This window comes from Phacochoerus africanus, chromosome 15 (assembly GCF_016906955.1).
Source record: "Phacochoerus africanus isolate WHEZ1 chromosome 15, ROS_Pafr_v1, whole genome shotgun sequence".
Taxonomy (NCBI): domain Eukaryota; kingdom Metazoa; phylum Chordata; class Mammalia; order Artiodactyla; family Suidae; genus Phacochoerus; species Phacochoerus africanus.
Window position 1 is genome coordinate 102,007,117 of NC_062558.1, and position 21,055 is coordinate 102,028,171.

General features: G+C 41.8%; 1 long non-coding RNA gene across 2 annotated transcripts in view; it reads left to right on the plus strand.

Annotated features, from left to right (window-relative positions):
- The window catches only part of LOC125117032 (uncharacterized), a 56,035-nt gene that overhangs the window by 2,845 nt on the left and 32,135 nt on the right, over positions 1–21,055 (plus strand). The window contains exons 3-4 of one of the 2 annotated variants that reach the window (XR_007132455.1): positions 1,814–1,970; positions 20,043–20,807. This is a non-coding gene — a long non-coding RNA (uncharacterized LOC125117032). Of the gene's footprint in view, positions 1–1,813; positions 1,971–20,042; positions 20,808–21,055 lie in introns of those variants that run through there. The other variant, XR_007132456.1, reaches the window with a different exon arrangement.

Consider the following 21,055-nt stretch of genomic DNA (forward strand, 5'->3'; position numbering starts at 1 on the left):
CACAACAGCTCATGGCAATATTGGCTCCCCGATTCACTGATCGAGGCTGGGGATCGAACCCTCATTCTCATGGATACTAGTCAAATTTGTTTCCTCCAAGGCACAATGGGAACTCCCTCAGCTACCACAGCTGTGCTCCCTTCCCGGGGCTCTTCTTCCCTTCTCTGAGCTGGGCACTACGTGCACTGTTTTGGCCTGGAGGCACAGCATACTTGGTCAAATCTCTACCATTTGTATGCAATAAATAACAAGTGTGTTAACTAAAATCACATTGCACCATGGTTCAGGAGAATCAATTTACAGATGAGATTCTCAGAAGCATGACACCTTAGGGTACATCCATTATGGAAGGAATTGTTTGTTCCTGTTATTTGGTCAAACAAGGATGTGTGGACTCAGCAGAGAGAAACGAGAACATTGGCTCCAGATAAGTAATATTTGGGGTGTCTCCGTCAGACTAGACGCTACCAGAAGGTTGGGGGTGGGCAGATGGAAACTTAAGGCTTTTGCTTAAAGAGAATTTAAAAGTGCACTTCCATGGCTAATAAGGATTCTAAGGATAACAACGAACAGCATAAAAAAAAGATGCCAGTATTTTATGCTGTCGATTCTGCAAATGAGGCCAGTATATAGAATGGGAGATTGTGAAATTCTTCCCCAGACAACAAGAAACAGAGTTCTGAGTAAACTTCTCAAATTCCTTTTCTTCTGACTTCTTCAATAAGATCACTTCCTGTGGGCACCTTTTAGATCCCAGTGTCTTAACTGTCTTCTTTGGTTCCTTTTTTATCGCTTTACTTCTTATGAACATTTTCTTAGATTTCAGTGCCTATTTCCCTGCTCTCCTTTCTTCACTCATATTCCCATCCCCCCTTGTCATGAGTGTGGCTAACACCTGCTTGACAGAGGCAGTGCATTTCCAATTTCTGACCTTGCTCTGAACTCCAGTTCTTGTCGCCAGACCCCCAGTGGATATTGTCACTTAAATCCTCCCCACTCCATCACTTCAAGTGTCAACCCATCAGGAACTAAAGTTGTCATTACAGTCTTCTCTAGCTCCCTGCAAACTTTCTAGTTTCTCTTCTCTAACATCACTGCCTTGGTCTCTGGCGCTAAAACTGTCTCATTGAGAGAATGCCTTGACACTACAGAATCATTTAACCCATTTTTCTTCTTCATGATGTCATAGTATATTGAAAGACACTGAATTTGGAATTGTGGGACCAAAATGAAAAACTCACTTTTGCGCAGTTTCTGTTGTGGCTCAGTGGTAACGAACCCAACTAGTATCCATGAGGATGCAGTTTCAATCCCTGGCCTTGCTCAGTGGGCTAAGGACCCGGCGTTGCTGTGAGCTGCAGTGTAGGTTGCAGACTCGGCTCAGATCTCGCGTTGCTGTGGCTGTGGTGTAGGTCAGCAGCTGCAGCTCTGATTCAACCCCTAGCCTAGAAACTTTCATATGCCACAGGTGTGGCCCTAAAAAGCAAAAACAAAAAAATAAAATCAACACTTGCTGAAAATACAATAAATACAAACACGCCTCCCTGGACCACTAATTTATAAGCTGTTTGATGGCAGGAAGGTTCCCTATCTCATTTACTGTTCCCCTAATGCTGACAGGGTAGGAACTTCAATAAATCTTTGCAAAATGAGTGAATGTTGGTGATGCATCACGTTTGTTGTCACCTCTATTGTTCTCCCTCTCAGAGATTCATTCCATTACTACTTAGGACATGTTTACACCAAACAAAGTCAGCAACCATGGGCAGGATCATGATAGCCCCATGTATAACCCTGTACTCTTTCTTCCTAGTTCAGAGCCGCTGTGCAGTTTGGGGGCTCTCTGACCCAGCTAGCGCTTCTTCTGAGAACACATCTGAGATAAGATTACGTTTACCTGGACAGTGGGAAAGAGAGAGAAGCTACTGGTTTATTCATCCGACCAGATGTTCAGTATGACCAGAAAAACGGTGAGAAATTCCCCCTGGTCTGACCCACAGTCTTCATGACCTACCTTTTCTTAATCCTATAGTATCAGCTCACAGGTTCTACTGATTTTAGTAACACTGAGCTTCGTTTCCCAGTTAATTTCTTCAAAATCTTTCAAATGAATGCTCAGACTTTTATGTCACTTGTTTCTGAAGTATGAGTTTGGGTTTAGCATTTTGTTTCTCCATATCAAATGTAAATAATATCATTTGATTTTCATAATGTTAAGAGCTGACATACATCTCTTACCTGTCTCTGAACAGCTGGAGGCAGAGATGTGAGGGACACATTGATGGTTATTGAGTTCCTATAATGTCCTGGGCCCTGTGTATATATTTCATCCCATTCTCACAGGACCTGTTTTCCAGATGAGAGAAAGTGGCTCAGAGGGGTTAAATAAATTGTCCAATAGTGTGCAGTTAGGAAACTGTGCTGGTATATGAAGCCAGGTCTGTCTAACTCTGGGGCAGATTGCAAAAACAGTTGGGATTCTCCAGCACTGTTTCCATACCCTTTGCAATGTGAATCAGCTCCCCCCCTTCGGAAGTGGGGCCTGTTTCCTGACCCCTTGAATCAGGGCTAGTCTGGTGACTGTTTTAGCCAATGGGAAGAGGAAAAGTGGTGGGCCAACACTGAGTCTAGACCCCAGGGGGCCATGCCCCACTGGCTCTTAGAACCCCTCATCACTGTGAGAAGGAGCCTGAGCTAGCCTGTTGGAAGATGACTGGACACATAGGGCCAAGCTCATTTAGCTCAGTCAGCTCAGCCAAGACCCCAAACACCAGGAGAGCCAAGCTAAGATTAGCAAAACTGGCTACTACCCTCACAGCAGGCTTCAGCAGTATGAGCTAGCCAACCAAGGCCAGCTCAGATCAGCAGAATGGCCCAGCCAACCTGCATACTCACACAAAAATAAAGGTTTCCAGAGAGTTCCCATTGTGGCTCAGGGGTAATGAACCTGACTAGGATCCATGAGGACATGGGTTCAACTCTGGCCCCTGTCAGTGGGTTAAGGGTCCAGTGTTGCCATGAGCTGTGGTTTAGTTCACACATGCTGCTTGGATTTGGCGCTGCTGTGGCTGTGGCATAGGCTGGCAGCTGCAGCTCTAATTCAACCCCTAGCCTGGAAACTTCCATATGCCAGAGGTGCAGCCCTAAAAAGAAAAAAAAAAAAAGGAAAAGGTTTCCTGTGGTAGCCACTTGTTATGGTGGTTTATCATGCAGCATTTAATCAAGAGATAACTAATATAAATTTACAATGTCTGCAGATCTTGCATTTACCTCTTTTGCAAACACATCTATCAGAAGTCTTTCTCCCCCAGTTTTTATCATGCTGTTATGTTCTTTTCGTTTACTCAAAGGGGGGGGGGGGAACCATGTTATGAGCAATAGATTAGAAAAGAAATTATTCGTGTTTAATGGGCCAACTTAATAAGCAACTGAATTGCAAACTGAACCACAGTGCGTGTCTCTCCATTTCTATCATCAGACAAACCCAGCACAAACAAATTAACCAGGATTTTTGAGTGTCTAGCCTATGCACAGTACAAGAGTATTTTAAGACAGTTTCTGTCTTCAAGGAATTTACAGTCTAATTGAAGTATAAGTAGCCATGCAAATGAGAGAAGTTGAAGAACAATACAAGATTTCAAAAACACCTTCACCACATTACGTTTCAAAAGAGAGTGCAGAGTTCCAATCATGGTGCCATGGAAACGAATCTGGACTAGGAACCATGAGGTTGCGGGTTCGATCTCTGGCCTTGCTCAGTGGGTTAAGGATCTGGGGTTGCTGTGAGCTATGGTGTAGGTCGCAGACGAGGCTCGGATCTGGTGTTGCTGTGGCACTGGCGTAGGCCAGCAGCAATGGCTCCAATTAGACCCCTAGCGTGGGAACCTCCAGGGTGCAGCCCTGAAGAAAACAAAACAACAAAAAAAATTATATCCAAAAAGAAAGAGTGCAAGATCATTTTGATAAAGGAAGTCAACAGTTGGTAGAATTCAGAGGAAAAGCTAAATGCTTTGGACAGAACTGCCTAGGTGAGGATTGACTTTAGAGTAGGGCTGGAACTCCTCGGAGCATTTCAGTAAGGAGATAGGAAGGCTCTCATAGGAGGTGAAACTGCAGGTTAATAATATTGGTGGTGGAAAAGTGCAAGGTGTATCTGGCAGTGAGTAAATAAGTCGTTTTGACGAGAACAGGGAAAATCAATAGGACAAAGTGACTGATTAGATATGGAGTGAAAGAGACATGAGAAGCATGTGTGTCTCCAGCCAGGAGGACAGTGATCATTAACAGAGAGAGGAGTTAAGAGGTAGCAGTTGGTGAACTATTCAATATATGATACATGGAGCTTCAGATGGGAGTGAAATACCCAGCAGACTGTTGGAAATTTAGGTCAAGGGCCAAGAGAACAGGTCAGAGTGAGAGATAAGACTTGGAAATCTTCAATGTAAGAGGGCAGAGATGAAACCAGAGCAGAAGGGCAAGGCTTGGACCTTGGGGAATGCCCGAAATGTCTAGTAGGGGAGATAAGATAGAGGCACAGCTGACTGCTAAGTGGGATGCAGCGAGTGCTACATGAGTCACAGAAGGGTGAGAGCCATTCAGAGACAGGAGAGGGGTTACACTAGCAGAGCGGAAACATTCTCCTTCAAGAGAGGAATGAGTGATAATGAGCAGGACCTTCTCACAGCAGGACCAGACGGCTGCTTTAAGTCATTTGAAGCGATGCTTGATTCTGGTGGACGGCTCACCTGCTAACATCAGAAACACAGTGGAGACTGATTAAACTTCATTTGGAAGAAAAGAAAAAAAAATCAGCCAGCTTTGTTTGGGGCTGAATTACCTTTTTGGACTCTCTGTGTTGATCTTAATGCATTAATTAGCAAGTTGCAGCTTCACCTCTACTCATTTTGATAAATTCAGGAAGTGCAAATTGAAGAAAAATTTTGATGAGGATAAAGCCAATCCAAATAAATAAGGCATCAAAGTAAATGAACAGTGGCCAAATCCCTTTTTAATTTCTATGCTAATGTGTACCTTAAGTGTTACACAAATTAGCACATACTGGGTACTACGGTATCTGTTTCTTCCAGCAGAGACACACACTTATACATTCATATTAATTAGTTGTCATGGTTGTAGATGCCATGATAACATCATTGAGTTAAGGAAGTCCACATCATCCCAACTGCTGGAAGAACCACTCAAAGGTTCTAGCAATATCAATAATAGCCATTGGTTTAATTCTACTTCAGTAGAGTGTGAAAAATAGAAAAGCACAAAGTGAAAAATCAAAAAAAGCTACCTTGGTTTTCACAAGTTTATAAAAAGGGAGCCCTAAGTCTGCCAGCAAACTGCCTGCCAGATGCTTTAGAGTGTTTCTGACCAATCTGAAGGTCAGTTGAAAGCAGTGGCTCTTGTAACCAGACACATTCACATTACCTTTCTGGTCTATATCTGCTCCAAGTGCTCTGCTCCAGCAACACTACACAGAGGAACCAGTATGTTAACAAGCTGGTTAACATAGGCTCAACACCCTAAAATTTAAGAATCATGACCTATGTATTCTAAGGAGACCCAAGAGCAGTTGGGAAGGGAAAGGCGCCCCGGTAAACAGGACCCAGCCCTCCACTTTTTCCTTTTCTCCCTAAGTAGAACAGTTCTACTTTATGGTTTTATTGTATTGGGCTTCCAGTCCATTCCATTCATCAAGCCAGAAATCTGCCATCCCTTACCTCCCACATCAGTACTTCTTCAGATCTTACCAATTATCTCATCAAAATATATCTCAAAATCTGCCTCACTTTTTTTTCCACCTGCACTGCCAACACCCTCATCCAGCCTGCCATCTTCTTTTGCCTACTCCTGCCATAGCCCCTTAACCCACCTACATTTTTCCGCTTTTAGCCTCTGCCAGTCCATTCTCATGAGAACATCAACAATGTTTTTCTCAAAACTTAAGTTAGATCACAGTGCCTTGCAGCTTAAAATTTTTCTGTGGCTCCCAAAGCACCAATCTGACCATGGCCCCTCAGTGTGTCATGCCCTGTCTGTCTCTACATCATTTCGTGCCATACTCCCCACGTCTTTTTTTTTTTTTTCTTAGCCTCAAGCCAAGGAGGCAGAGGCCTTTGCATTTGTTCAAAAGCTCTTCATCTTTTTTTGCAAAGACCTCAGCTAAAATATCACCTCCATTCTATTTAAACGCAGTCTCCTTCCTCCATTACTTTCTGTCTTAGAACTTTTTTCCTCCTTCCTAATTTTTATTCCAACTTAAGTTGTTGCCATTTGCTTTCATTTTGTTTTGCTCTAAAAGCCCAGTGAAAATAGGAACCATGCCCCTGATATTCTCCAGTATGTCTCTGGTACCTAGCGTGGTGCCTGGCATGTATTAGGAACTCAGTTATTGAATGAGTGGTTAAAAGATCCAGAGTTTTCAAGGTCTGGAGTCCCTGAGATAGACAAGCTAGACATTTTGGATGGGGTGAGACAGTGCATTCAGATATTAAACTCCCTTCCAGGGTTATATTGGTGACTACTGATTTGAAATTTCCAGGCCCATTGCTCTCCCAGCCTAGTGGAGCCAGATCACATTGTTGTTGGAAAACTTCTATGAAGCTAAGAGATTGTTTTTTCCCTTATGAAGAGAGATTAGTGTTTATCTGTAAGTACAGATTTATCACAATAAGAAATACGAGTTTGAGTTCTTTGGAGGAGAATGCCAATTGATTATACAGTGTGCATTATTAATACGTCTTTTGGTTATATGAAAACTCATATGAATCCCATGTAATCTCATTTTAAAAGTATGGGCTTTTGGCCAAGAACATTATGATAATCTATTTTGGCATTAGGCATCATCTGGAGAGGGTCTAAGGCAGGATTATTGAATTAGATTTGGCTGCTTGCTAACAGCACATTGCATTTCCCAGCATCAATGGAAGTGGATGGGGGAGAGGAGGGGAAGGTGTCACGCTGGGAGGATAGGAATGGGTAAGGATAATGAGAACTAGCTCCAAGTTTCCTTCCAGTTAGTTGCTCCTGATTCTTTAATTCCAGCTGAGCCAATTCCAGCCTAACGAAATAGTCATCAAGGGCCTTCTGAGTGCCAGGAACTGAGCTGACAGCGTGACCATGAACAATTTAGACACCCACTCTGTGCTAACAGAATCTGGAAACAGTAAATAGGAGGTGAACACGACTTGGCAAGACCAGGTGGTGACATCAGCCAGCCCTTGGCTGTCCTCTGGAAATGTCAGTTTGGCACAAGAATTAGCCACGTATAGTGAACAAAGACGTAGCTCTTTCTTGAATAAAATATTTCTAGTCTCAGTTCTATGGAATGACCATTGGATGCCTTTGAAATGGCCCCAGGATTTGAAGTCCCAGTTGCCTTCCCTTGAATGTTTCTTCATCTCCCTATTTGTTTGAGCTCCTTTGCTGTACCTACATATTTATTGTATTTCTTGTGTGCTACTGAGCCTTTTTATTTTATTTTATTTTTTGTCTTTTTGCCTTTTCTAGGGCTGCTTCCTGCGGCATATGGAGGCTCCCAGGCTAGGGGTCTAATTGGAGCTGTAGCCACTGGCCTACGCCAGAACCACAGCAACGTGGCATCCAAGCCGCGTCTGCAACCTACACCACAGCTCACCGCAACACCGGATCCTTAACGCACTGAGCAAGGCCAGGGATCGAACCCGCAACCTCATGGTTCCTCGTCGGATTCATTAACCGCTGCACCACGGGAACTCTTTTTTTTTTTTTTTAAATTTAATAGCAAAATCTGTATGCACTTCTCTTACTAGACTTATGAAATAATAGAATGTCTGACTTGCCCAGAATTTCTTGGTACGTAATTCTGCAGCTGTTTTCCAGTGCACAGTTGTGCTTGTAGTTACTCCCTTGCATTTGGTAGCACCATCGTGGTGCCTATTTGTAACCCATGGCAGCCAGAGTAGGGCATCTTTTGTTTTCTCACTAGCCCCTCTTCAGTAATTATCGTTTTCCACATTAGGTTCTACCTTCATTGTTGGTATAAATCATACTCTTTTTGAATTGTCTCAGCACCAAACATTGCCAAGTACGTGGCTCATTTCACACCTAGCTTTTATTTAAAGTTGACTGTGCTTGTCTCACTAGTTGTCGTGCATTTCCTTCACTTTTTTTCAGCTATTTTATGACTGAATGGAAAAATTACAGATTATGTAAATCTCCGAGCCTGTTATCTCATTGTAAAATTAGAGGGTTTAATTAGGTTAAAGGTTAAGCTGCTGGACAATGAAGCAAATTTAGCTCCCAGATGAGCTTCGATTGGCTTTCACGTCATTTCAATAATTCATTGGGGCAGCTTTCTCAAATTGGGAGATATCCCATGAAACTCTAGATTTCTGGCTTCTCTTGGAAAATCAACACATGAATTCCCTGGAAAAATCTGGCCCCAGAAACTCCCTGTCTCAGTCTCCCATCCTTCCCACCTTCACTAATGAGAAGGGAGGAAGACACAGCCATAGCCCCTCACAGTTCTCTCCTAACAGCACCCGAAGATGGTTATGCCTCATGCTACGTTCCTGCTGAAATATAACAGGAGACTTAGAAGGACCAGACTCAGAAAGGGAAACTCTCTTAAAGGCCTAGAAAATTGTTTGAGGAAAGAGGGAAACAGCGACCTCACCTATGCCGTAGTCTTTGGTCACTGTTCATATTTCGGTCATGCACTGTTCAATATTTATCACAGTTTGGGTTGAGTACATTTGCTTTTCTAAAAAAAATTTGAGGAGAGGGGAAGGAGAAGACACGGTGGTTTATCTTGTCTCCTTGCCCTTCCTGGTTCTCTGAATCCACCTTCCCTAGAGCAATTCTTTCTGTTTGGTGATTTTAGAAGATGTGTGTATGTTGAGGGGAGCAGGTCTTGTTTGGAGGTTGCTCTTTTTTTTTTTTTTTTTTTTTACTTTTTTGGCTGCCCCGTGGCATATGGCATTCCCAGGCTAGGGATCAAATCTGAGCTGCTGCTGTGGCAATGCTGAATCCCTGTAATGGTAATCCACTGTACCAGTCTGGGGATAGAACCTGCGTCCCAGCGCTCCAGAGACACCACTAATCCTGTTGTGCCCTAGCAGGAACTCCTTATTTTGGGTTTTTTTAAAAAAGAGAAGACCTCCTATTGTGGCTTTGCAGCCTTAGGACCCTGCATCGTCTCTGTGAGGATGGGGGTTCAATCCCTGGCCTCGCTCAGTGAGTTAAGGATCTGGCATTGCTGTGAGCTGCAGCGTGGGTCACAGATGTGACTCAGATCTGGCATTGCTGTGACTGTGGCATAGGCCAGCAGTTGTGGCTCCAATTTGACCCCTACCCTGGGAACTTTCCTATGCCACAGGTGTGGCCATTATAAAAAGAGAGAGAGAAGAAAATTCTAGCCTGAAGTGTTTGGAAAAGACAGTCTCCACTTTTTTAAACAAAAAAAAATTGTTTTATTATAGTTGGTTTACAATGTTCTGTCAATTTCTGCTATACAGCAAAGTAACCCAGTCATACATTCACTTAATGACAGTCCTCATTGGCCCATTTTATCTTTTTATCTCTCTGATCCCCATAGGCATCTGAGTTTCCAATGGATAATCTTTAAATCCCCTTCCCTCTTGATACATCTAAACATTTCTAAGCTATTCTTTCAAGGAGGTTGAGCCTGTACAAGTAGGTTCATCCTTTTCTTCCTCTCTTGACAGAGTATCACCCATCTAAACACAAAGATACAACTCGTCTCTGTCTTCCATTAAATTCTCAGCACCCAGAAAATTCCCTAGCATGTAGAAGGTACACAGTAAATATTTGTGGAATGAAGGGTTAGCAATTACCTTCAGGAAGGGTCTGTGATGATTAACAGAGCAAATTGGTGTTTAAGAGAGCACAGATAATCACCTTAATTGCAATAGCATTACATTTTATATTACCCAATAGAGAGGGAGAGCCAGTTTAAAATGCTTTGGTTTAAATATTTTGCTGTTTAAAATCACTAGGAACATAACCTCGGTGCAAATACAGTTAGGCTTTCAGGTTTCATTTTTCTGTCTACAGAAGGATAGGTATATATCCCAAGCAGTAGTGGAGAAAAACAGTAAAGCTGAGTCTTAAAGGAATAATGAATTTGCTTCCTTGACTAAGACAGGCTTCTATAAAAGCACTTTCTGAAAAGCAGGTTTCTGAATGGAGCCAGAATGGGGATAGGTGACAGAACGCTACCCCCTTGTGTTTAATATTAGAACTTACACATGGCCTTTTCTGCTGAAGCAGTGACAGTCAGTGCACTGGGTATTATGGTGCTGGGGAGTAATGGTGAGCAAAACACAGCTCCCAAAATCTCACAAAGGAAACATTCACCAATTGTATACTTATGCAAGTAGTTATGGAATTTCAAACTGCAGGAGCTGTTTTGGAGGAAAGGATATGATGCTTTGAAGATTCTGCTTTATTCTTGCCTCCCAAGATAATTTAGCATAACATAGATCAATTCATTAAGAGCCTTAGGTGCCCCCACCTCATGCTAAGCACTTTTCATGCATTATCTCATTTCATCCTCTCAAAACTATGAGCAAAATGATGTGTGGATAAATAATTTGCACGAGATCACGGAGCTAGAAAGCAGTGGGACTAATATGTTTAATATTTAACTCCCATATTCGTTATTAACTGAAAAAAGGTAAATAACCCAAGAAACTAAAACAGTATTTCTTAAATACTGAGGAGTGTCTGCTAATTGCTCTAGTACCTATAAAAACGTTAGCGATGAACTTTGTATATCTTTAGCTCTTACATGACTATAAAACAAAAACAAATGACATTAAGTATAAACAAAACCGGAATTCCTGTTATGGCTCAGGGGAAACGAACCTGACTAGTATCCATGAGCATGCAGGTTCCATCCCCGGCCCTGCTCAATGGGTTAAGGATCTGGTGTTGCTGTGAGCTGTAGTGTAGATCACAGACGTGGCTCGGTTATGGCGTTGCTGTAGGCCAGCAGCTGCAGCTCCAGTTCCATCCCTAGCCTGGAAACTTCGATATGCCACAGGTGCAGCCCTAAAAAAAATAAAAATAAAATAAAAAATGAACAAAGCAACTACTATTCAACAAAGTATATTGTTATTACTTCAAATGAAAAGCAATGATGTGGCACTCATCTAAAAATAAACACCTCTGAGTTGCCAACCATAGATCAGGCACTGTTAGTATCATTGGAGGGTCAGTGATAGAGACAAACAAGAAACGAATAACAAGGAAAATATATAGTGTTTCAGCGAGTGATAAGTGCTATGGAGAGAAACACAGTGAGGAGAATGGTTATCAGGGTGGTGGGGGGGATGGCGTTTATGCAGAAACCTGAAGGAGGGTTGGAGCATGCCCTGGGGTTATCTGCAGGGAGGACATTCCAAATGAGGCAAAGGGGGAGACCCGGAGGTGTGAATGTGCTTGACGTATTGGAGGAAAAAATGAGGTCAGTGGGACCAGAGCAGCGTGAACCAGGGAGGAAGTTATAGGAAAGGAGGTGGGTTAGGGCAAGGGCAGATTCTAGGCCAGATGATGATGTCTGCCGAAGCTACCTCTTGGATTCATCTCCAGTGGGCTGCCCAAAGCAACTTATTCCCTCCACACATAACCATTTACAATTCTCCAAATAGATTGTATTCATTCATGCTCCCATGACTTTTCTGCTGAGAGTGGCTAATTCCTTTTCATCCTTCACACCTGTCAAAATGGTTATCCAAAAGTCTACAAATAGCAAATGTTGGTGAGGATGTGGAGGAAAGGGAATCCTCATACACTGTTGGCGGGAATATAAATTGGTGCAGCCACTGTGGAAAACAGTATGGCGATTTCTCCAAAAACCAAAAGTAGAACTACCGTATGATCCAGCAATCCCACTCCTGGCTGTACATCCAAAGAAAATGAAAACACTAATTTAAAAAGATGCATGCACCCCAAAGTTCATGGCAGCATTATTTACTCTAGCCAAGATGTGGAAGCAATCCAAGTGCCCATCAACAGATGAATGAATAAAGCAGATGTGGTGTGTATGTAGACAATGGAATAATAGCCATAAAAAAGAAGGCACCTAGGGGGCATTATGCTACGTGAAATAAGTTAGGCAAAGACAAATACTCTAATATATCATTTATTTGTGACAATTAAAAAATAAAACAAATGGATATATCAAAACAGAAACAGATATACAGATACAGGGAACAAGCTAGAGAGGAGAGGAAAGGGAGGAGGAGCAAGATAGGGGTAGAAGGTTAAGAGATACAAACTAGTATGTATAAAATAAATAAGCAACAAGGATATATTATACAAGACAGGGAAATATAGCCATTACTTTGTAATCATTTTAAGTGAATATAAGTCTATAAAAGTACTGAACCACTATGTCGTAATGTGAAACTAATATAATACTGTAAATCAGTTAGACTTCAATTTAATTGACTAATTAATTTAAAGTTCAATCTGGAAAGTTTAAAATAAAAGAATGCTGCGGCATGGGGGAAGTACTCATAAATAATCAGCTCAGAGGAAGACTTTGAGAAAAAGGCCTCGGTTGACTTCGGAATAAACTCGCCATCCTAACGATCCAGCTGGCAGCACTGGATGGAGTGCAAAGATTTGTGGACATTTACCAATTACTTCATAAACTCACCAGTACCTATGTATTGAACATCTAGATGGAAGCCATTGGAATGCAGTTGGTGAATAAGACAGTGGAGTTGCAAGAAAGAATTCCACACACCCCTAAATTTGGATGATTCAGTGCAGGGTTTAACAACTCATAGTTCTTTGCAAGACCACTTAGCAATAGCATTCCCATCCTGGAGCTTTGTGTTGAAGGAAATGAAGAAGATCTTTTCTTCAAAGCCTTACCATCCTAAATCCCAGGCCTCAAGGTCATCAAAGGGTCAGTACCACTTTGCCTTGTCTGTCATTGAGAACTAGCCTCGTATTGATACTAATACCTACCATTTTATGGAATAAATACATTTGCCATGCACTGTTCTAGGTGTTTTCCATGCATTCATTCACTTCTTCAGTCTGCAGAGTGACCAAGTGAGGTTAGTATAGCACAAGGGCCTCCAAAAATAGTCTGCGGGTTGTTCATTGTATAAGATTATTGCCCACAACAAAAAGACAAAAAAAAGAAAAAGAAAAAAGAAAAAAAAGGAGTTCCCGTCGTGGCGCAGTGGTTAACGAATCCGACTAGGAACCATGAGGTTGCGGGTTAGGTCCCTGGCCTTGCTCAGTGGGTTAACGATCGGGCGTTGCCATGAGCTGTGGTGTAGGTTGCAGACGCGGCTCGGATCCCGTGTTGCTGTGGCTCTGGCGTAGGCCGGGGGCTACAGCTCCGATTCAACCCCTAGCCTGGGAACCTCCATATGCCGCGGGAGCGGCCCAAGAAATAGCAACAACAACAACAACAACAAAAAGACAAAAAAAAAAAAGATTATTGCCCAAAGGAGCCTGAGGACAGTAATCCAATCCCCACTCAGCTTGCCAGACTTGGCCTGCAGGGCATCTGTCCAGGGAAGTCTTTTTTTCTTTCTTTTTTTTTTTTTTTTTTTTGCCTTTTCTAGGGCCGCACATGCGGCATATGGAGGTTCCCAGGTTAGGCTGTAGCTGCAACCTACACCACAGCTCACGGCAACTCCAGGTCCTTAACCCACCCAGGGATCGAACCCTCAACTTCATGGTTCTTAGTCGGATTCATTAACCACTGAGCCACGATGGGAACTCCTGTCCAGGGAAGTCTTTATCTAATTGGCACAAAGGTTTTAGGAGCCAGGTACTGAGCTGAATGCTTTGTGTGGATTATCTCATTTAATCGTTTTGTCCCCAAGCCTCTGTCCATTCTGTTTTCAAGATCCCAGTGCTTCCTACACAAGCAGAGGACTCTGTGTTGCTTACATTTTAAGAAATATATTATTTCCTAAATAAATATAAATATAAAAATAAATATATTCATTATACATGAATCATTTATAAACCTACCTGTGAACCTACTTGCTTTGATTCTGTCTGTCAAACGATGCTTACAGATGCTAACTGCTTGGGCAGCTTTAATTAAGCAACGAGGTCAACTAGGGGACACTGTGTGACTTTGGAATAAACTGTTAATACAAAACATAACAAACTGTTTTAAAACTATATTTTCTGCAGCTGTAGTAGAATATTTGCATCTATTAATTTACTCATTTTTCATCCAACACTTCTTTTTTTGTTTTTATGCATAATATAGATACCAATGAGTATGAATCTTTAAGCCCTCGAAATTAGTAACAATTGGCATGGTGCATCCCAGATTACAGTGCATTTTCACGGATATTTTTCATTTGAAAACCCCAGAAGGAAGGTGTTGATTTACTTTTATCGCTTTCTAGAGGATTAAGAAGCCCAGTGAGATTTGCCCATGATCCTTTAGCTAATAGGTGGAGCCAGGTTTATAAACCAAACTGAGTGTCAAGTAGATTTCACAATGACATTACAAAATCCCCTGTAGAATTTGGTTATTCCAGTCCTGACAGGGATATCATTATTTATTGCCAGCTCAATAAGATTCTAGCTCTAATAATTCAGTATGAAGTAAATGTTTTTTAAACATATCTAAAAAGTAGTATCTACCTACCCAGAAGCCACTGTTGCTTGTAACAGCATATGATGGCTAGATCCATGACATAGTATATGTGCGGTGTCAAAGAAGCCATAATGGCTGCTTTATTAGAAGTCAGTTGGCTTTGCAGTGAAAGTAGTTCTCGAATTGATATAATTTAGTTAATTTCATTAACTAGTATTGGGACAGACCAGGAAATTCCCAAGAAAGCAATGCCATCTAGTGGTCAAATCAGGTAGATGGCCTATACCTGCAATAAATTGCAAATATATAGAATAATTTAGTTAGCTAATAAAAAAAGAAAGGAATGAAATATTGACATGTGCTATGTTGTGGATGAATCTTGAAAATATTGTGGCAAGTGAAAGAATCAAGACACAAAATATTGCATGTTGGGAGTTCCTGTTGTGGCTCAGTGGGTTAAGAACCTGGGTAGTATCCATGAGGAGATGGGTTCAATCCCTGGCCTTGCTCAGAGGTTTAAGGATACAGCATTGGCATGAGCTGTGGTGTAGGTTGTAGAAGCAGCTCAGATCCCGTGTTGCTGTGGTGTAGGCCAGCAGGGGCAGCCCTAAAAAAAAAAAAAAAAAATTACATGTTGTAAATCCATTAATATGAAATATCCAGATAGGTAAATTCATAGAGACAGAAAGTACATTAGTGTAGCAATGTATATACCTTAATTTTAAAAATACCAAAATACCTTATTGTTAAAAAAAGTTACCAATTGTGTGAACTTTCTGTGATTTGTAATCTTTTTGCTGGTGGAGGGTCTTTTCTCGGTGTTGCTGACTAAGCAGGGTGGTACTTTCTGAAAGTTGGGGTTCCCATGGCAATTTCTTTTTTTTGCCTTTTTTAGAGCTGCTCCCGCAGCATATGGAGGTTCCCAGGCTAGGGGTCCAGTTAGAGCTGTAGCCGCCAGCCTACACCACAGCCACAGCAACGCCAGATCCTTAACCCACTGAGAAAGGCCAGGGACCGAACCGGCAACCTCATGATCCCTAGTCGGATTCGTTAACCACTGAGCCACGACAGGAACTCTGTGGCAACTTCTTTAAATAAGGCAACAAGGAAGTTAACCACATCAGTTGACTTCTTTTCGTGAACCATGAATGATTTCTCTGTGGCATGCAATGCTGTGTGATAGCATCTTACCTGAAATAGAATGTCTTTCAAAGTTGAAGCCAATGCTCTCAAACCCTGCCACTGTTTTGTCAACTACATTTATGTAATATATTTAATCCTTTGTGGTCATTTCAGTCTTCACAGCATCTTCACTAGGGGTAGATTCCATTTCAAGATATCACTTTCTTGGGAGTTGCCTTTGATGCTTAGCAGGTTACAAACCTGACTAGTATCCACGTGGATGCAGATTCAATCCCTGGCCTCTTTCAGTGGGTTAAGGATCTAGCACTGCCATGAGCTGTGGTGTAAGTCACAGATGCAGCTCAGATCCTGAGTTGCTGTAGCTGTGGCTGTGGCCAGCAGCTGTGGCTCTGATTTGACCCCTAGCCTGGGAACTTCCATATGCTGTAAGTGTGGCCCTAAAAGGCAGTAAATAAATAAATCACTTTCTTTGCTCATCCTTAAGAAGCCACTTCTCATCTGCAAAAGTTTTATCATAAGATTGCAGCAATTCAGTCACATCTTCAGGCTCCACTTGTTATTCTGGTTCTCTTGTTATTTCCACCACATCTGCAGTTACCTCCTCTGCCTTGAACCCCTCAAAGGCATTCATGAGGGTTGGAATCAACTTCTTCCAAACTCCTAGTAATGCTGAGATTTTTTACCTCTTCCCATAAGAATGTTCTTAATGGCATCTAGGATGGTGAATCCTATCCAAAAGGCTTTCAGTTGCCTTTGCCCACATCCATCAGAGGAAGCACTACCTATGGCAGCTGTAGCCTTATGGAATATATTTCTTGCATAATAGGACAGTTGAAATGATTCCTTAACTCCTGGGCTATAGAACGGATGTTGTGTTAGTAGGCATTAAGACAACATTAACCTGGTTGTACATCTCCACCAGAGCTCTTGGGTGACCAGGTGTCTTGTCAGTGCACAGTCATAGTTTGTGAAGCATCTTTTTTCCTTAAGCAGTAGTTCTTAACAGTGGGCTTAAAATACTAAACTATGGTATAAGCACAGGTGCTGTCATTCAGGCTTGTTGCTCGATTTACAGAGCACAGACAGAGTAGATTTAGCATAATTCTTTTTTTTTTTTTTCATCTTTTGTCCCTTTTAGGGCCGTAACCGCTGCATATGGAGATTCTCAGGCTAGGGGTCTAATCGGAGCTACAGCTGCAGGCCTATGCCAGAGCCACAGCAACACCAGATCCAAGCCATGTCTGTGACCCACATCACAGCTCGTGGCAATACCAGATCCTCAACCCACTGAGCGAGGCCAGGGATCGAACCCTCAACCTCATGGTTCCTAGTCGGATTCGTTTCTGCTGCGCCACAACAGGAGCTCCTGATTTAGCATAATTCTGAAAGGCTCCAGGAGTGGTAAGTGAGAACTGGCTTTAACTTAATGTGATCAGCTGCATTAGTCCCTACCCAGAGAATCAGCCTGTCCTTTGAAGCTTTGAAGCCAGGCACTGACTTCTCATTTCCAGCTATGAAAGTCTTAGACAGCTACTTCTTCCAATATGAGACTGTTCTGTCTACCTTGAAAATCTATTGTTTAGTGTAGCCACCTTCCTTCACGATCTTAGTTGGATCTTCTGGATAACTTGCTGCAGCTGCTATGTCAGCACTTGGTGCTTCACCTTGCCCTTCTTTGTTATGGAGGCAGCTTGTTCCCTTAAGCCTCATGGAGCTCTGCTAGCTCCACATTTTTCTGCTGCAGTTTCCTCACCTCTCTCAGCCTTCCCGGAATGGAAGAGAGTTAGGGCCGTGCTCTGGATTAGGCTTTGGCCTAAGGTTGTGACTGGTTTTGGTCTTCTATCCAGACCACTAAAACTTTCTCCATGTCAGTAATAAGGCTGTTTCACTTTTTTATCATTCATGTGTTCACTGGAGTAGCACCTTTAATTCCCTTCAAGAACTTTTCCTTTGCATTCACAGCTTGGCTGACTGACACAAGAGGCCTTTTGACCAGTTTTAGCTTTCAACATGCCTTCCTCATTAAGCTTAATCATTCCTCACTTCTGATTTAAAGTGAAAGACGGACATCGCTTCCCTTGACCATTTAGAGGCCACTGTAGGGTTATTAATTGGCCTAATTTCAGTATTGAGTCTCAGGGAACAGGACAGCCCAAGGAGAGGGAGAGAGGTGGGGAACGGCCAGTCAGTGGAGCAGTCAGAACACAAACAACGGTTATTGATAAAATCCTTGGTGCCCTCAACCACAACAGTAAGATCAAAGATCAGTGATCACAGATGACCATAGCAAATATAGTAAGAATGAAAAAGTTCGAAACAGTGCAAGAATTACCAAAATGTGACACAGAAACAAAAAGTGAGCAAATGCTTTTGGAAAAATGTCGCAAGTAGACTTGCTTGATGCAGGGTTGCCGCAAATCTTCAGGTTGTAAAAAACACACTGTGAAGTGCAGGAAAGTGAAGCACACCAAAACCAAAGTATACCTGTACTCTTGTCACCTGGAGAGTAGGGTGAGGACCAAGACAGGGTGGCGGGCACGAAGACTCCTGGAAGAGGTGGTTTCGGAGCTGGAGTTTGGTGGAAACCAACACACTGCTCAAAGAACTCAGCTTAAATTTAAACATGCTGCCATGCAGCCCAACCAGTGCAGCAGGGTGTGTCTTCCTGAGGCCTTTTGAGCAGTGAGATCCAGGCATTAATATTCTGAAAGGCGGCCCTCACCTAGTGCCACTAACACAGAGCTGGATGTGAACTCCCACACCCCTGTGACTGAGAGCTGAGAGCAGTCTGGAGTCCTGGTCACCCCAAGCTGGGGTAGGTGATGCTGAGGGCTGGTGCATGAGCAGCTCTGCCCGATGGAATCAAAGCCCTGAACCTGACATGCTGACCCAGAATCAGACCAGAAGTGAGGGAGCAGAGCCTCCATTCAGAAGTCCGTATGCAATGCTTCTCTCTTCTTCCCACCTAGTGTTTTTCTCTACTTTGCTGCCTTTGGATGGTCCTCTTATTCACCATTATTCATCATCAGGCAAATATTTAGTGAGTTCTAGAACCTGTCTAGACCCTGGAAATATAAAAGACAGTATTCTTGCTCACAAAGCACTCATAGTCATTAAAGGAGAAGAGATCTGTTAACCGTTCTCATACAATTGCCTAATGGCTTTAGTGATGATTAAACAGAAAGTACAGAGGTTCATAGGAAGAGTCCTTAACTCTGACCGAGGAGAAGAGGAGGGCTGATGTTCTTCAATCTTATCAAATCCAACACCCTTTCCTTTTAATATGAAATCCATTGTAATATCCTCTTGGCTACCCTGAAATGAAATTCCTGGATATAACTTACCTATAAGAGAAGTTTAAAAGAGTCAGCATAATACCCTAAAATTAATGCAAATGAACAAAAAGAGATAGTAATTTATCATACAAATTGTTTCAACAAGTAAATAGTCATAATCACATTAAGTGATAAAATAGCTTGTACCTATAGGTAGAATGAGCATGGATGTGACAGCTAGAATGCAGAACAATGCAGTTATATAGGGTTGGTAACCTCAATGCATGGGCATACACAAAAATTTGTACAAGAGTGTTCATAGCGGTATTATACACAATAACTAAAAAGTGGAAACAGCCCAAATGTCCATCAAATATTGACTGGATAAACAAAAAGTGGTATATCTATACAATGGAATATTATTCAGCAATAAAAAGAAACAAAGTACTAACGTGATACAACATGAATGAATCTTGAAAACATTATACCAAGTGAAAGCCAGTCACAAAGACCACATATTATATGATTCCATTTATGTGAAATGTCTAGAACAGACGGATCTACAGAGACAGAAAGTAAATTAGTGGTTACCTAGAACACAGGGGGAGAGTTGGGGAGAAATGAGGAGTGATTGTTAATAGGTATGGGGTTTTGATAGGAAATGATGAAAATGTTCTCACCTCTGTGACTATATGAAAAGCCATTGAATTGCACACTTTAAATGGGTGAGTGGTATCATTTTTAAATTATGTCTCAAAACTAGTTTTTAGAAGCAATTTACCAAATATATCGTCTGAAAGAACTTCCAATGGCCAAAGCTAGAACAATTTGAGGAACAAAATCAATAAAGTCATATTAGATTATAACCCCGAGAGTAAAATAAATATCCATACAGACATAAATAAAGGACTGAATACATAAATAAATGAGAGAGAAGACACAAGTCTTCCAGGTAGAAGAATTTCAAATAAATTATGTAGATGTGAAACTCAACACCCCACTGCTTCTATGTGGCTTCACAGAGTGACAGTCTTCCAAGAAGTCAGGATGACAAGGGGAGAAAAAAAAGAAGCTTTGCCGTGGAGAAACCTGACAAACACTGCCTCAGCCTCATCAGTGACAAGTCCCATGGGTAGGACCTGCCCTCTATAGAAAGTGACACTTTAGTCCTTGGTCTTCCTCTCAGAAACCCGTAACCCATCTAATCATGAAAAGACATCAGACAAACACCAACTGAGGGACACGCTACGAAACACTTGCCCAGTAATTATCAATATCAAGGTCATCAAAAGCAAGGAAAATCTGAGACACCATCACAGCCAAGAAGAGCCTAAGAAGACATGGCAATTAATGCAATGTGGTGTCCTGGATGGGATCCTGGAAGAGGAAAAGAACATAAGGTTGAAAACTATGGAAATCTGGATGGAGTATTGTTAATGTTAGTTTGTGTATTGTGAGAAACATACCAGGCTAATGGAAAATGTTCACTACAGAGGGACCTAGTGTACAGTCTTCATGGGAACTCTCTCTACTATCTTTACATTTTCTTTGCTAAGTCTAAAACTGTCCTAAAATAAATAAATATGTATATATATATATATGTCAACAAACAATGAAAGCATAGATGGATATTATATTTTATGCATTTTGGGAAGTATAGATAACAACATAAAGGACACGCATCTACCCCAAATCCAGCTTATTTCTCAACATATGTAGCTACCTGTTCACCTCCTATGCCTTTCTCTCCCTTTCATAACCCTATCTGGAATTTCATGTTTATTTTCCATGCGTATTTTATGTTTCTAATATCTAAGTATATATTTATACCTAATTTATAGTATTAAAATGATATCTTTCCATGAGTGCCTACAAATGCAAATGAATAGGAAAAAAATGGAAATGTATGCACCAAACTTACATCAGTGCTTTACCTCAGGGGAGACAGGAAGGGTGGAAATAGAAAAGTGCTAAGTGGGACTCTCATTTGATGTGTTATTGAATCATGACAAGGAGGTCGTGTTACTTTTATAAT